At 34.6% G+C, this 12911-nt stretch overlaps 1 long non-coding RNA gene across 3 annotated transcripts in view; it reads right to left on the bottom strand.

The window, feature by feature from the left end:
- Positions 1-12911, bottom strand: part of LOC106892581 — a 51201-nt gene that overhangs the window by 16354 nt on the left and 21936 nt on the right. For all 3 annotated transcript variants that reach the window (XR_001412881.1, XR_001412882.1, XR_001412883.1), the window contains 3 exons: positions 9529-9593; positions 8767-8859; positions 5052-5115 (listed from right to left, as the gene is read on the bottom strand). This is a non-coding gene — a long non-coding RNA (uncharacterized LOC106892581). The remainder of the gene's footprint in view (positions 1-5051; positions 5116-8766; positions 8860-9528; positions 9594-12911) is intronic.

Genomic DNA, 12911 nt, shown 5'->3' with positions numbered 1-12911 from the left:
GCAGTATAAATGGATAGTTTACAGTGAGACAATGAAACATATAGATAAACAGATAGACGCAGCCTCAGGGCTATATTCTGAGTTAGAGAACATTTAGATTAGAATATCTTTTCTGCAGAGGCATCTGTGGAATTCCAGCCCTCCTACATACCTATGCTAATTTTACTTTCCTAATCCCCCCAGGACAGTTAAATCATCTTTTTTTTTTTTTTTTCCTTCTCTCTTCTACAGGGAAAAGGGCTGTTCTAAGTTGCTGATCATTTGGATCTCTCAGAAAATTAATCAGTAGTCCAAAAGAAATTAGGTGGCTATTGGTGAGCATAACACATAATCACTGCAGTATTTTTACTGAAAATTAAATCGTCTCCTCCCTAGGGAGAGAGACCTCACTTAAACATTTTCTCCAGAAGCACAAAGTACTCCAGAATATGGCAGAATCCTCAAGGTTGTTCCCAGCGATTTTGGATAATAGACAAACAACACCAAAACCCTAAAGAATTGCTTGGTCCATTCTGTTCAGACTGAGTATCAACAGGCATACGTAGATTAATTTTATTTAGATTTGGCTCCAAAAGGCACTTTTCATGATAGGCTAATCCAAATGTTTTTACAAAAAGTGTAATGTAGTTGGCTTTTCTAACTGCAGAAATACTTTTGCTTGCATATATTGAAGCTGATTGGCAATTGGCAGACAGAGAAGAGGGAAATGAGGAAACAGACCTTTTAGTGGCTGTGAAGCCCACCTACATTGCTTTGCCAGTTTGCTCCTGCAAAAAAAAGAGCTGCCAGCACTTCAGAGTGGCTGCAGAGGCACAAAGACCTGCCCAGAGGCCTGTGGATTCCTGATAAATCCCTTCCTTGCAGCTACTAGAAAAAGACACAAGAAAATCCCTCTGGAAGGAGGGAAAAAACCCAACCCAAACCAGCAAACCCAGTCATTCTACAACATTTGAACAACTTTTTGATACATAAAACATCCCTAAATAGTCTCATTAACATAAAGGTAGACCCTGTCCTGCCATTATTCATAACTCGTTAAGCTGGCTCTTTTCTAAGCGACAAACCAGTATGAGTTGCTGATATCATCAATTCTCTACCCTGTAACTCCAGTCTTCTTTTAATGCTTCTGTACCAGAGTTACTTAAAAACAGCATTATGTGGTCATGCTGAGTAATTAAAGCTGTTAGATTCATAACTAATATAATTTGTTCTTATTTCCTCTGCTCCTATTCTCTCCTTGTATCCCGGTGAGCTTGAAATAATCAGTCCCTGTTCAGAAAGCATCATAACATAAAATAAACTAGCTAAAGTACTAGCAATAATTTCCATTTATGGAAAAAGTTAATGGTAGTTGTAAATGCACCTATTAAGTGATTACATTCCTAATAAACTTGTCTTTATTATGCTGTGTAAATACATAGGACTGGTAGGACATCGAGCTTTTATGTTACATAGCTGATGTTTAATCTTGCTAAAAATAGAGAGTAAAGTGAATATTCCATACTAAAATTTACTGCGATGTATTAGCTACAGACCTTGTTTCCTTGGACATCAAGAATTTTGAAACTACTAACTAAAGATCAGATGCTAAAATTCCCTTCTATTCTTAACATTAGCTCTCAGGTTACAAACATACTGGTTGCTTTTTTAGCAGTCCCATTCCCAAACGTCTTATATGTCTTTCTTATGTCTTCTGATTTTTTTTTTTTATATATACACACATACATTTTTGTATGTGTATATATTTTTATATACAAATGCATACATTCTGAAATGCACGAAGAGCCATGGCTCTTTTTACAGCACCTTTCGGACCCTATTGTGTTTAAGTGTATCAATACCTGTGTGTATATATTATAAATAAATAGATATACATCTGTATAGTGGGCCCACTGAGTAATTTTCATTCCCCAAGTTCTTCCATTAAAATAATGAGAAACTAATTCTAGTTCCTCCACTTCAAGTGATTACATTGCCATCACAATTTCACAAATACAAATATAACCTTATTAGCAAGCACAGGTGTGCACTGTATCTCAACCACACAAATGTCTGTCCATCTTTTAAGAACCTTTTGTTTCTATTGTTCCCCAACTTCTGTCACATAATGAACAACTGGATATAGTTATTTCATTTGCACTTGATTTTTTACTTATATATATATATTTTACTTATATATATATATAACTTCGTTGTTAAATTAAATTACATATTCCCTTGTTGCCTGTACCATCTTGTGTTCATAGCTTAAGCATCCAGTGGTAATGTGTCAAAAAATTAAAGTAAGGTATACAAGAATGTGCAATTTTCTGGAGTGAGAACAGAGAAATGCTATTATTCAGAATCCTACAGCTAAAAGACACCTTTGGTCTGAAATGGTGTGCAGCTATGTCAGTCCAAAGCTAAACAGATTGCTTTAAGTCACTGGTGGAGATGACAGTCAGTTTGTGACTCTCCTATTTTCCATTGTGTGGATCTTAACATACACGTACTGAAACATATCCCTTCACTGGCTGATACCTTAGGAGGGAAGAGCGGCAGGGGTACCTGTGACAGGAGTCTAACATTATATGCCTAGTTTTACGAGCTCACTTGCTGAGTACGTCTGATTTCCTGCTTACAAAATGTTATTCTTTTGTAATATTCTAGAATTATGGTTAACACAAACAGTACATGGAAGAAAAGGATGTCATTTAATACTAACCCATCAGCCTTGCTCTGTTGTGCCCTATGGCCCTTGTCTCACTGGCAGGTCCAAAAGTCTATGTATTTTTTGTCACATATAATTTTACAGATATTGAACAAGTTACATCTCTTATTCCCCTTAGAAATAAAGATGAAAAAGGATGTACTATAGAAACATGTAGGTGATGAGTATCTTCAAAATTTAGTGAAATATTCATTTCATTAGTCATTGATGTGATCTGAGCAAGCAAAATGGACTTCTCTTTTCTTTAATGGATTCAGAGATAGTACATTTTGTCAAGCTGTTAATTAGATCTTAGGAGACAGGCAACTCATTAAAGCTTTGTGTGTTCTAAATATTACATTTTTATAAAAGGCTATTTACATATATTGCTTTCACAATTAAATTCTAATGGAAGTACAATTCTAAATGCAAAATATTCAGAGTTTATGTCTGCTAAGTATTAGTGCTCTTGTGACAGTGCTAGGATTCAGAGGAACTCTGTCTTGTTTTCTTTCTCTCAAGTTTTAGAGTCTTTATCCTTGAAGATTGTCTTTGAGTAGTTAATTAGTTTTGTCAGTCAACTGCCTCAAATTGGATTACCAACTTTTTTTTTTTTTTCATTTTAATTTTAAATCTCAGATCCTTCTGACTGAAATGTTGGGGAAAGGACACACTAAAAGCTTAGAGTTAGCTGTGGGCATATAAATACAATAAAATTAGAGCACAGAAAAGATTTCCAGGGTGTCTTTTGATGCGCATATCTGAACAATATTAAAGGATCAAAGCTCTGTCTATCATTCCATTCCATATCTTTTTTACCCATTTAAGATTAAATACTTCATCATTCTCGGAATACACTAGAGAGCCACATTGAAGTTTCTCATTAATTGTATTATTAAAAGGTTTCTGAAGAATTTGTTGAGATATTTGATAAAACATAATAAATCTCTTTGGAAAGTTAGGGCAAGTTGATAAAAAATATTTATAAAATATCAAAATGAACATGAATATATTCAAGTGATATTAATTTTAAAAAGAAATCGGTAAAATTGTAGTATTACATCTGTTGCCAAAAATAGTGATTTGTCAGCCAGCTACATTTGTTTCTCTTCTTTCAAAAAGTTACATTCTTTACAGATCTGTTTGGTAAAGTGATACACATAAGCCAATATACTCCTACAAGAAACTTTCAGATGTAAAAATTCCTAGTATATTTTATAACTGAAGTCTTCAGTGATCACTATTTTCAAATCCATTGATCTTTTTCAGAAGAGCTTATCTCTACCTTGAATCATTGCTTCTTAATTTCTTTTTTAAAAAAACAATACTTAAAAACACCCCACAAAACTATTTTTTTTCTTTTAAAGAATCAACACATGACAGATTAAATCCTGAGATACAAATGTGATGGATGCTTACCCTCAAAGATCACTTCGAAATGGACAGAATCTCACATTTTAAATACAAGCCTAACACAAGCCTGTGTATTGCAAATCAGACAAAAGAATACCAACTACTCTTTTTTTAATAAGTATATTTTTAAAATCTTAAGCAAAATTCTTGATTTCTTTGCCTCAATTTATCCATCCACAAGTGCAGAGGCTTCCATATTTTCCAGGGCTTTGGTAAGGTTTCTAGAAAAAAACCCACACACCAAAACCACCCTGCCCCTTCCTCCATAAACCTATTCAGAGATATATTTTCTTTTCTGTTGGTATACAGCTGCTAAATAGTAATAAATTTTATGTACTTTAAATATCTATGTCCTGCGGTAAAGACAGCAGTGAAATTTGAAGATTTTTTTTTAACTTGTTTATGCTTTCACGTAAGGTTGAAATAAAACAACTAAAATAAAATAATAAAAAAAAAAAAAAATCAACCCACAAAGAAAAAAAGAGTTGGGAGCCTCTTCATTAGCTCTCAGCACCCATGACACTGTTTAAGCTTTCTTAAGCTCACTTTTCAAGAGCTCATGGGTATCTAACTCATTTCAATGGGAATAGCCTTTCTGAATGCTCCAGTTGGGACCAGATGGCAAGTTATTTAGAAATATTTAACTGGTAAATGACATAAGCATTAAAACCTATAACAGTCTGAAAATGCTTTGAATTATACCAGAGCAAAAACTTACCCTAATTGTTTTCTGTTAATAACCTAGTCTGAAAGAATACTATTGAAAAACTGGCTTATCCTTTTAGGTTAGTGACAGATTTATCACTTCCAGTTTCTCCGTCATTTGAGTAGTAACTTGCAAGAGTTTAAAATATTTTCTCTAGTGAAGAATTTTCTTATGCTATTAATCATAAGAAATCTAGAAGTATATAAACCAATGAGTTTCATGGCATAAAAAAAATGTTCTTACCTGTGCTGTTATTGAACGTTTTCAGTTTAGCAATACATCCACCTTTCAGGAACCACAGGAAAATCTACACAATAGAATAACGACAAAGATATTGGTTTGCAGTAAAATACTTAATTTCAGGAGAAGGCTGTTTCTTGCCTTCCATAAGAAAGCTGAATCTGTTTTGGAAGTAACACCAACACAATTGTCTGAAGAGGAAACAAAACCATTTGAAAACTCCTTATCTTACGGTCTATAACTCAAAGGAACTCCGCTGAAGTTCAGATTTCCCCATAGCATGTCATTCGGGGAATTCAGTAAAACTTCCCTGATGTAATTTGGATTGTGGTGGAAGGTAACGCTTACTAGACGTGTTTGTCTCCATTAACCTCAGCTGAAATGCTGAGTGAAATGCATTGTAACATTGCTGAGCAGAAATATTCACAGGAAAGACATCAAGAAAATTCTTTTTGCCCTGAGTTTCAATAGCCCAAATCTTAATCAATTCATCACTATTAATTCTTCAATCTGTTCAAGTACTTAAAGTCTACGTTGAACCATAGGGCTCAGGACTGGCTGCCCTTCTGCAGCAGAGCACATCTTTCAGCAGCTGGTGATGCAGAGGCATCTGCCTTTGCTCTGCCTTTCACATCTGGACCAGACCCATCACGGGGCAATGTCTCATGGGTGCTTGTTGCATCTAAAGGCAGTGGTAGCAAACTGAACGTCTGAACACGTGAAGCTGACAGCACAGGTGTGGCATGAGCAGCTGCGGACTGGTCACTGTGTGGGAAACAACTGGTCACCAGCTCAGTAACTGGGCTTGCCTGCCCTTTGGCAAATGTACCTAAAGGCATCTGTAATCATGAGTAACAGTATCTTTGAACACTGACAGCTCCAAAATAGACACTTATTTCCATATAACAGCCACTTACACTTCATGTGAAAATTCTCCGTGATAACTGAAACCCATATTCTCCCAAACCATTTGTTTTCCAAATATTAGAATGGGCTTGATTAAACTGTTTGCTTTGCCTCACATTTTCCATATAGTTTTACAAGTATGACAAAACGTAACAGGGGTTTCTATTTCCCTATTTTCTTTTTTCTTTTTTCCTTTTTCCCCTGGGCTGGTGTGACCAACAACTGCTGTTTATCTTGAAATCATAATTTATTCAGGAAAGGATAGTGGTCAGGAAAATAAAAGGAACATATTACCCTGAGTCCAATGTTAAAATGCAAGTGCTTCTCACAAACACCGATTCCCTCTCTGACTTTTCACACTGTCAATCTTTCCTCCGTTACATCCTTACTTTCCCACTTGGAAAGAAATGCAAGCAATTGCGAAAACATTCTCCTCTCAAGAGGAGAGGCGTGAACAGAAGTGAGTTTTGGCAAAATTACCCAGGCCTTTCTCACTGCTTTCCCCCTCCCCAAGGTCCCTCCTGAAATCCCCATGCAAATTTCACTCTTTGGGCACTTTCTTTTCCTAGTTTTAGTGCTGCTAATCATGTTGTTAATATTCAGCCTGGGGAAAACCCAGGCACAGCAGGGAGAACTTATCCTCTAACCTTCCTTTGCTTTCATGTTGCACAACAGAAGTTTCATTTTTACTTATCAAAATTCATTAAAGCGTGTACAATTTCATTGTGTAATTTATGTATAATACATTTTATCACAGAGCATCTTTCTTTAAATAAAAGGCTTTCCGGGGAATATTTATCCGTAACTATCCCCCTTTTTGGCCTGTACCATGTCTAGTAACACACAAAAACTTTGTAAGCTGCAGTGCATAATGTATCTAGAAACCTGTAGATGAAAATCATTGAGCTGACATGTTTTCAAAGGAAAATATTGCATTTCCTACTTCCTCTCAGCCCTTTCCTCCATGCAGCAGTTTTAAACAAAGAGAAATCAAGCTATGAAAGGCAGTAAAGAAGGCTCTGAGAAACAATTGTCAATGAAATCAGGGTAGCAATAACTGCAGTGATTCTATTATCACAACATTATAGCATAATTTATAGGTCTCTTGCACAATACTGCTACTTACTTTTCTGGACATCAAAAATAAGAACATCTTAATAGATACTAGTAAGCATAACCCGCACAATATAATTTTTATTCATATTTTTTGTATGCATGTTCTATTTAAATAAGTTCATACCAGGGAACTAGGTAAACACTAAGCTGATGAGAGCCATAAATGTGTCAAGGATCAAAATAAATTTAAAGATTCATTTTCTTGTAGGAAGATCTCTACTGGATTTAAACGCTCTACAAATATTGACAGAATGTGATACTAGATCCCAATCACAGAACAATCACTAGATCTAAGAAAGAAAATGAGAGTAGCTTAACAGCTGAAGAAATAAGGCATTTCCATGCAGAGATGCAACCGGTAGAAATATTTCTGGTTTATGTTTAAAGCTATTTTTACAATTTTAAAAAAGTAAGGACATTATAGAAATTTCTAAGATCTTACAAAATAATGTGTAGAAGTCATTGATTCATACTATGAATTAACAGAAAGAAATAAAACATTCACTGATTGCTTATTACATTTTCTAAATGTATTAAACCTATGCTTAATCCTCAGATTTTACATGCAAATATTTCTTTCTTAAAATCTCAGTAGTCCTCATAGATTAAAGACTATGTAAATAAGTATGAAAGCCCATAAAGTTGCTAATTTTATTTCTTCTTTCTTATCAGCTAAGCTCATACTATCAGTTTTAAAAAGCATCACTGTTTCAGCAGCAGTAATATGTATTTATTTTTTTCGCGACTAAAGTTTACAGTAAAGTGCACAATGTTTCAACCTAAAAATGTGCCTGTAAACCAAAGGTAAAGATACAGGGTAAGTAGAGTGTGGAAAGCAGTTCAGGATTTTCCAAGGGCAGCACATATTGGGTGTGTCATCCTTCCCAGACCTCACCTATTGAACATATTATTTTTGAACTCATCTACCAGGTGTATCACTCCTTGCTCAACCAGGAATGCTCCTTAACAATGTCCTCCATCCCTATAAACATGTATCAATACTTACATAACAGAGAGGTCTACAGAAAGCTCAGTTCCTTGATTTTAATGTTATTCTGGCTTTCCAAGTCTTTCTATTTATGTTGTATTTAATATCTATTCTTGTAAAGGCAGGTTTTCCAAGCATCTTAGTTGCTTTCCTCCTCAGCTTGTTACTCTTCTCATCTTTACACTCTGTTCTCCAACACTTCCTGTCATGTACTCAACAGCCAAAGAATTATTTTCCTTTATTTTAAAAATAGGAATGAGCTATTGAGTAGAAGAAAAATATCCAGAGTATTTCAAATATGTTTTTCTCCTTTACTTACCACCAAATGATATCAGACAAGCAACCCAAAATCATTTGTGAACTAAATCAAAAGTTCAAGGTGGCTTGACAAAAAAAAGATTCCCAGCAGATCAAAAAATATAGGTGATTAGATATGATTTACAACCCATAAAATCCTGTACAGAACTCAATATTCTATATTTTGGACACATTCACTATATTTTATGTCTCTCAAAATAACCTCTACCACAACATGAAGATCAGGATAAAGTCATTCTAGCTGTGGGTTCAAGTTATTTAGGTAGATCAATAATTTAAAGTAATTTATCTAATGGCTAAAATCCAGAGGAACTGCTCTTAAGAAGAATTATGAGTTATAACTGAAATTATGTGATGCAGTTAGTGGTATTACTCACAAAATTATCTTACCTGTTAAACTCACCAAATACTTCCACAGGTGATAGTGCATAATTTTGAAAGGAACCTGACATAGATTCTGGATAAACAATGGAGACTGTCAAACTGGGAGAGAGAGAATGAAAATACACAAGCTTAAGACCGGACATTAAAAGTAGCTGTTGATACTTTTCCACCTCTCCTTTTTCCAAGGTGTCATCAGTGAATACATTAACAACACAATAATTTTCAGCCTTACAGAATAGCCCTGACCATTTCTAACTTCCTTTTGAAAATGCAGTTTGATTGAGGACATAAAGGAATTAATAAACTAGAGTTCTTAAAGGAAATGCAGGGAGAAAACCCGATTGGGAAAAGCTATCCAAACTATATCAGACAACTATTTCTTTTAACTACCACCACAAGGTTTTCAATATTTTGAGAATTTACATGCCTTAAGAGACTTTGCTGTGCATTTCTGCAAATAGTAATTAATTATTTTTTTTTACAATAAGCCTGTTGTACATTTAAAGAAGTCTATGAATACAACAAAGATTCAACTCTTTTCTAGGCTCCTGTTCATGTAGACTTGCCAGATACAAAAAAGTTGGATTTTCTGATCTAAGTATCAAAATCAGAAATAAAAGTTAATCATCTTAATCACCACCTTCTCCTGGAACAAGTTACAAAATCCACTTTCCTCACTCACAGCCTAAGAGCATGTGCCATACTGATAGATACCGAAGAGCTCTGTGCTTGCATAATCACGGCTCTGAATCCAAGTTATCAACTCACATTTGATGTTGCTCTTGTGGTCACACAGCTTCTGGTTATTTTGAACAACGAGCAGATCAAGCTACCTATAAATGACACGTGGTGAGAAATAAAGACTTAGTATATTATTAAATATCTGTATTCGGCACTGTGACAACAGGACCAGTGGCTTGCGTAAACCAAATGGCTCATCCCAATCCTAAATCTAAGATATGAAGTAGCAAAGGAACATCTTATTCCTATGTAATTCATGTTTTCTGCCTTGTTATTCATACATAACTTTCTGGAAATAATTTTCAGAAATAATAGGTAGTTTCTGCTTTCATTTTTACTGCTGAATCAGCATGGCTTTTGAGAATTCAAATTAACTTACACAGGAAGGACTGCTGATCAAAGCTTTTATGGCTTCTTATGCCCCAACAGCAAATCTTGTCCAGCCGGTCTTTGGTCAGCAGTGGCAAGCCAAAACTGAGGTTTCTCAATTCAGGTTGCTCCTGCACTTGAGTGCATGATCTTTGAGTGGTTCCCTGTCTTCCTTGTTCACTTATTTGGTGTTACTGCTGTTAAATCAGCTAAAGCGCACACCACTTTAGTACTTTTTACATGCTTTGGGACTCTGGTGGTTCAGAATACATGAAAGTTTTCCCTCTGAAATAGGCTGGCTACAAGTTTATCTCGTTTTTTCAACTTCCCCATCACAGCTAAGAAAACAGCCCCATCTTCTCCAACTGTAATTTATCAACTGGCAAGGAAGTGTGTCTTGCATTGGAATCTGATGCCCTGCAAAAACAAATCTGAAAGAAGATGTCAGAGATGGCATATCCCAGAAAACACAAGGAAAGAAATTGGAACTGTTTCAGTTTCAGAATGGAAACATCTCCTTTTTTCCTCAGAGCTTTATATTTCATATGAAGACAAGAAATAAATTTAGAGGAACAGGGACTAAAGGAAACTTTCCCAAAGAATGTACACCTGAGAAAGGAAACAGACCCACATTGTCCAGAAATACTGCTAAATAATTAATCAAGTTAAGAAAAGTTACACCTGAACTCCTTGTCATTCTATTCAGTAACAACCCTAAGAAGGATTGTCCATTTCCCAAGTATTTACATGAGAGATACTATATAATTTAACACATGTAAAAAACATATACTCATTTTTCAGGAATAAATGTTAGAAAATTAACTTCTCATACATCTTGTCATTACACAATAGCCTAAACTCTGAAAATTGTTGTGCCTTTGAGGGGTATAATATATCATGTTCTTCAGTTACTGGAGAGATTACTAATCTCCAGTTGAATGTTTCCAACTCTAATTTTCACATCAAAGGCAGTATCTACATGCATTGCAATCACCCTGGCATAGTATAAATTAATTGTTGCTTATCAAATACTTTAGTATAAAGTTTCTGTAACATTTGGACATGATAAAAAAATAGATTTAAATTATCATCTGGACACTTAACCACAAAGCTTCTGAGAATGTAACTTTGGGTAATTTTTTACCCTGTGTAGACTTATATTCTTGCAAAAAAAAAAAGAAATATGCAAATAAATCTGATACTTTTCAGATTCAAATACTGAATTCATCAGAAAAAGAGTATTTTTTAAAAGTACTTGTGAAACTGAATCAGCAATATCTTGACTAGAATAGTAACTAGTGCTACATTTCCACAAACTTCTACAGTTTCTTTTCACTTCAAATGCTGCCATCCAAACACTTAGCAACTAACGAGAAGTTAAGAGCCATTGAAGCATGTATTTTTGTTCAGTAAACAGATATTCTTTTTTTTTTAGAACACGATCGTAGCACTTTTCTGTTAAATCATGCAACAACATTGAATGAGAGACCTAATAAAAACAACAAAATAGAAGCCTTAGCTTTGTGCTGCAGCACATGATCATTAATGCTTAGTTTGTTCTCTACTATCTGTTCCTCCTGAGAGTTTCCTTCACACAGAGGCGTAGAGCAACAAAAATATTTAAATTTCCTTCTTTACTCAAAAATATATGGTAAACAAAGACACAAAAAACATTGGTGTACACTGCTGAAGAGAAATCAGCTCTGGACTATTACAGTCTTGACTTGTTACATTTGTTGAATATTTTTAATAGCATTCATCATTCCTTCTAAATTTTTTACTTTACTTTTGCTTCAAAAAGTAAAGTAAATATTTCACAAGCAAACTTAATTGCCTATATTAGCTATGCAATCCTGCAAACTTACACAATGATTTCTAACTGTTTAAAGAAGGATATATTTAATGATGCTTTATTTTTTGCGTTAACGATCTAAATCTGATCTGTAAACTGTCTCATATGCAGAGAACATACAGGAAATACAGTTTACATCACTGAATTTAATGTTTTTGTACAATATAAAGCTTTGACTCATCATTTTGGGACTGAATTACTAGGATAAGTGCTAAATCCTGATCCAATATAAATATATGTAATATAAAACATAAGCTGCTACAATGACATTAATTGTTTTATTCCTAATAAGCACAAATTTTAAGGTGTATATATATTCATACACACACTACATTCACATGTTTTTACACTATATTCCTGAGTTAATTTAATTTTCATTTCTTGTTACTGACATTTATAATGTTAATATTTGTATGGACTCTGGCACCCTTAGTCCAGGAATAAATCCTATTGACTGGGAAAGAAGCTTAAATAAAGGACTGTAGGGTTTTTTCAGAGCAGCCATAAAATGAGTCATAAACATTTGCCATCTTAAAGATGATTGCTCTCTAGGTCTTTTTTCTGGGTGAGGAGTGACACAGTTGAAGCTGAAGATGCAAATGAAATATGAAACATCTTAATCTGCTTTTCAGACTAATAATTACTTCAGACTAAATGTCTTTTGAGCCATGTGTGGGTATTCTGGTGAAGTTCCACGGCTAACGGTAACAGGTCTCAGGGTAGTTGATTCACTGGTTACTTCTGAGAATGAGGCACATGACACAAGCATGGAAGAATCCAAATTGTGGAGCTGACATTTTTTCAAGCTATGCAATATCTATATATAAGAGTATACTAAAACTAGAGGAATTTAAAAATCCTTGCTTTGTGATAAATTATGCCTGCTTACTTTTTAAGTTGTGCTTGATGTCACTTATACCACTGAAGTGTCATTGAGAAAAATTTTTCCTTATTTTTCTCCATCCCATTCAGGTCAGTTATCTATAAACTTAATACTTTAACTAGATGGACAGCAAAACTAGCACCCCAAGCCAAGGTGATTTCACAGCTTCTATCAGCAAATTAAAGCCGTACAACAGTAATCCAGGTATTTGCAATTTAAAATACTGCTGTAGGGAGGGTGAAAAAATTCTTTAATTTTGTGCTTCCACTCTGGGTTACTTGTGTCATCTTACATCACATCACATAC

Source organism: Calidris pugnax, unplaced genomic scaffold, assembly GCF_001431845.1.
Source record: "Calidris pugnax isolate Ruff unplaced genomic scaffold, ASM143184v1 scaffold42, whole genome shotgun sequence".
Taxonomy (NCBI): Eukaryota; Metazoa; Chordata; class Aves; order Charadriiformes; family Scolopacidae; genus Calidris; species Calidris pugnax.
This window is presented reverse-complemented; position numbering and strand designations above follow the sequence as displayed.